The sequence below is a fragment of the Vigna radiata genome, chromosome 6 (genome assembly GCF_000741045.1).
Source record: "Vigna radiata var. radiata cultivar VC1973A chromosome 6, Vradiata_ver6, whole genome shotgun sequence".
Classification (NCBI taxonomy): Eukaryota; Viridiplantae; Streptophyta; class Magnoliopsida; order Fabales; family Fabaceae; genus Vigna; species Vigna radiata.
This window is the reverse complement of record NC_028356.1, coordinates 13,131,232-13,136,068: the sequence shown is the minus strand read 5'-3', so window position 1 is coordinate 13,136,068 and position 4,837 is coordinate 13,131,232. Positions and strand designations below refer to the sequence as shown.

At 39.8% G+C, this 4,837-nt stretch overlaps 1 pseudogene; it reads left to right on the top strand.

Annotated features, from left to right (window-relative positions):
* LOC106763449 overlaps positions 1-4,837 on the top strand; it is a 17,775-nt pseudogene that overhangs the window by 2,105 nt on the left and 10,833 nt on the right.

Genomic DNA, 4,837 nt, shown 5'->3' with positions numbered 1-4,837 from the left:
GGTTTAGTTCACCATTTTCATGGTGAATCTAGATGAAAAATGGATGAAGAATGGAAAAACAAACCTTAGAAAAGATGAAAAGGAGCCTAAGCATCCAAGAGATCCTCTCCAAAGAGTGAAATTAGGTCTGGCCGCCCCCTTCTGTCAAAAGAATCCATCTAAACTCGCAATAGGGCTATTTATAGGTGAGGAGCGCAACAGAAAACAGGCCCAAGCCCAGCAGACAACCGCCCGGCGTAATTAGTGTGGCGCCCGGCGGTTTCCCACAAATCGCACTACCGCCCGGCGGTAGAGGTCTACCGCCCGACGGTTTCCCTCAAATCGCAAATCCGCCCAGCGCCAACGCTAGGTGCCTACTCCTCGCCCTGGACCGCCCGGCGGTGGAATTTGCCGCCGGGCGGTGCGTCGACTCTTAAAATCTTCAATTTTCTTCTCTTTTCTTGAGTCTACGACCTTTATCTTCAACTCCATTCTTCATTTTCTCATAAATGCTGCAAAACAATGCAAAACAAGCATAATATCGCTAAAAACAACTTTTGACTCTCTAGAGACTCATTTATTGAGTTTTGCTTGATTCTAAGCTCATTCTAAGTAGTAAAGGGCGTAATTTGGTCTAAAATGACATATGAAAATAACTGTTTTTCAACCTTCATCAACACCCCAAACTTAGAACTTTGCTTGTCCTCAAGCAAACAAAACAAAACAACACTCAAAACAAAGCTTGGCTTTATACTATTTCATCCAATGTTTCAACATTCCCAAAGTACATGACAAAACTACTCAATCCCACATCTTCAGTGAAATCAAAATAAGATGCATGCATGCTTTCAATCCAGAGATTTCACAACAGATGTTACACATTATGAATGACCAATCTACTTAAGCAAAAATGCACTCATGAAAATTAACAGTTCATACCAAGCAAGTGTTTCACTCAATCACTCAAGTGTTTTAGGTGACATTCCAACTCTCTATTGTTCACAAGTCACATGAAACAAAATTGCCATTCATCTCAAACAATCAACATCTTTACATGCAAATGTTATCAAAAGGACTTTTCCAAGGCTTGTAATGAGGTTGGGCTAATAAGAAAAATTGGTTTTTCCGGAATACAAAGTCCTTGAGTTAAGAGAGCTATCAAAATATTTAACAATTTAAGCACAACTTTCTTCCTCACCAATCTCACTCATTCCCAACTTTTTCCCCTTTTCTTTTTCATTGAGCTCCTCTTCATGCTTTTCTTCTTTTCTTTTCTTTTTCTCATGAATTTTTCTTTTCACAACATTTGAGCTCAATGCTTCACACTTGCTTTTCAATTTTCCCCCATACAACCCCAAACTTGAACCTTTTCATCGCATACAGTTAAGCTCATCCCAACTCAAGGTGAAGAATTTCACGACAAGGGTTCATATCCTGTTTAAGGCTAAGGTTCAAAAAGGGTATAATATTTTCAAGCACTTTGGGTGAAAATTTGGCTAGAGAAGGGTTCTCAAAAATGTCCTTGATCATATGACATTCACATGCAATTCAATCAATCATCAAGATTAGGGCAATATCATTCATGTTTTCCTGTGAACAATGCATACAACAATAAANACTCTGGAGCTCAATACCTCACACAACATGCTTTCTCACACAAAATTCATTCATACATCCTGCTTAGCATCAAAACCACAATCATAATTTATCCCACATCAGTTTCACTGGATATTCACATACAACACAACTCAATTATCATCCACATAAAATAATCATCAAATAGTTCCATCATGCACATCAGTTAGTCAAACATTTTTAGAAAAAAGTATTCAAGCCAAGAGTACACGCTAAAATTAGAATTCAGCCTATTCTAGGAATTTAAAATGCAAAAGTAAAAGAGAGAAAACTAGGTTGCCTCCTAGTAGTAGCGCTTGTTTAACGTCATGAGCCTGACCCAAACCTGTTTAGCACTTGTCAGTAACTGCAATTCCTTCCAACACCCATCAGTAGGTGTTCCTTCCTGGAATCCTTCAGTGGATTTAAAATTTTTAGCATCCCTCAGTAGATGCTACCCAAAAATTGTTCCAAAAATTCAAAAATTACATGTTCTAATGAAAGTCAAAAAGTGAAAATAATTGAAAAATGAAAATTGTTCTTAAAAATACAAAAATGATCTCCAGCAATTCAACTCTTTTTCTTCACGTTGGGATCTTCATCGTCCCACCGGCTCAATTTTCTTCTATCCACCCTCTTGACTTGTGGAATATGGTCTTCTAATCTCCACCATTCCTTCATCTTCTAGCTTTCTGTTGACAATCCACTTCTTGTTTTTAAATCGCACTGAAAAGCCCCGCAGGAATGACATATCCTCTGAAGAGGTTGATTCCTTCTTGCACACCTTCCTTTTCTCATCAATCTGCAAGGCATTACAATTGTACTGAAAATTAATACCTATGGATTTTTCTTCCTTTGCAACGTCACTTTTGGCCCTTTTATACTTGACTCTCCTGACTGCCTTCTGTACAGCTTCTTTAGAGCCAGAAATTAGCACTTGGTCATGATCCCTTAACTTTATTCCTCCATCATGGATACGTATAACCATCTTGGAAGTCCGCATGAATGGTCTTCCTAAGATTAATGGATTTTTTCCCTCATTGGTCATATCCACAACTATAAAGTCAACCAAAAATTCCAACTCCTCAATCTGGACAATTGCATTTTCCACCAGTCCAACTGGTTTCTTCCTAGATCCATCCGCCACTGCCAAAATCACTTTGGTAGGCTTTAATTCTATCCTTCTAATCTTCTTAAAATCACTGAGAGGCATCAGATTAATGCTTGATCCTGAATCAATCAAAGCTTCTCCTAAATCTACATCATTTACGACACAAAGAAGAGTTAAAGCTCCTGAGTCCTCCAGTTTCTGCGGATGGTTCTTCTTCCTGGGTTTAACCAACTACTCTTGATTTTCTTCATAACCCAGACCAATTAACTTTCCCAGATAGTATTTGATTCTCTCATCATATTCAAAAGTTTGTGAAGATGTTCTAGCATTAATGGGTGCCTCATTAAGAATATTACGAAGTGATTCTTTAATACCTTCCTTCTCTTTTTCTCTTTCTACTTTTTTCTCTTCGCATTTCTTATGCTCATTATGAATCCTCTCCTCCTCTTCGTCCTCACTGCTTCCGAGCTCAATTGTTTCCTCCTCTGGCTTCCTGTTTCTTCTTGTTATAACAACTTTGCACTCCTCTTTTGGGTTGACCTCAGTACTAGACCGAAATTGATTTTTTTTCCGTGGTTTCGACCCTCTAAGACAGCTGACCAATCTGTGTCTCTAGAGATCTAAAGCTGGCCTGATCACTCGCTTGTTGAGACTCATAAACTTTCAAAAAATTGTCAAATCGGTCAGTCAATTCTCTAACTGTCTCAGTCAAGTTGTTCACCTGCTGCCATAAGGGAGAGGGATGTTGCTGCCGGAAGTTGCCCACTTGTCCAGACGTATTATTCTGGCTCTGCCCAATGCTTGGGTGATTTTTCCAACCTTGGCTAGAATTACCTTGGTTGAAATTTCCTTGCTTGTATTGAAATTGGGCTCCCATATAATTAACATCCTACTGCATCTCCTCAGTGAAAGCACATTGACCATTGATATGGTCGCCACCGCATAAGTCACAAAGTTGCTGTGTCTGAGAAATATTTCTGATCCCCCTAGGAAGTTCAGAGAGGACCTTCGTCAACTTGTCTAATTTCTGGCTGAGAAGGTGATTCTGAGCAGCTGCAGCGTCTTCAGCAGGAAGATGCAAGAGTCCTCCTTGTTGTATGCCCCTCTCACTCTGTGACACTTCGTTTAAGGCCATCTCTTCAATCAAGTCATATGCCTTGTCTTCCATTTTTCTATTGATACTACCTCCAGCTGAGGCATCTAACATCATCTTGGAATGAGCACGTAAACCTCCAAGGAAAGCAAGTAAGTATGAAGTCTTATCGAACCCATGAACTGGGGTCGCCCTCGATAAACCTATAAATCTGTCCCATGCTTGCCCGGGAGCTTCCTCCATCCCTTGCTTGAACGAAGAGATCTCCAGCTTCCCTTGATTAATTTTTGGAATTGGAAAGAATTTAGTGACAAATTGTTGTGCCACCGCCTCCCAAGTCCTGAACGTTCCTTCAGGGAAAGAATTCAACCAATCCTTTGCGTTTCCTCCAAGAGAGAAAGGAAACAAACTGAGTCTGACTCTGTTATCCGACACTCTAGTTATTTTGACAGTGTTGCAAATCTCACCAAAGATGGTCAAATGCTTATAAGGATTCTCATTCGACAACCCATGTAATTGATTATTCTGGACTAATTGGATAAGTGCAAGACTCATCACCATGTTGGTTGCGTTATCAGCTGGAACCGCTATACTCTTGAAGTTCAAGGGGCCTACTGCGCTTGCTGCGTCCCCCAAAGTACGTCTAGGAGGAGGTTGGTTAGTTATTTCCTCAAAATCTGGTGCAGAAATCTCAAGTGAAGACTGCGAAATTGCTTCAGGAGAAAGACATCTCTCACGTGAAGGACGTCTCCTTCTCCTCCCTTCTGGTAAACCTTCTAAGAGAGGTTGCTGGTCTTTTCTGCTTCTAGTATGGATTGCTTCCTGCATACACAAGAAACAAACCCTAAAAGCACTTTTACAGAAAAATAAAATAAAACGCAATTAAACAAAAAATAAAACAAAAATAATTACAACCAAGTCAAATTAAGTCAATCCACACTACTGGAAAAATAAATCTCGAGTCCCCGACAACGGCGCCAAAAACTTGTTAACAAATTGGCAAGCGTACCAAATCGTATCAAGTAATAATAAATGGTAAG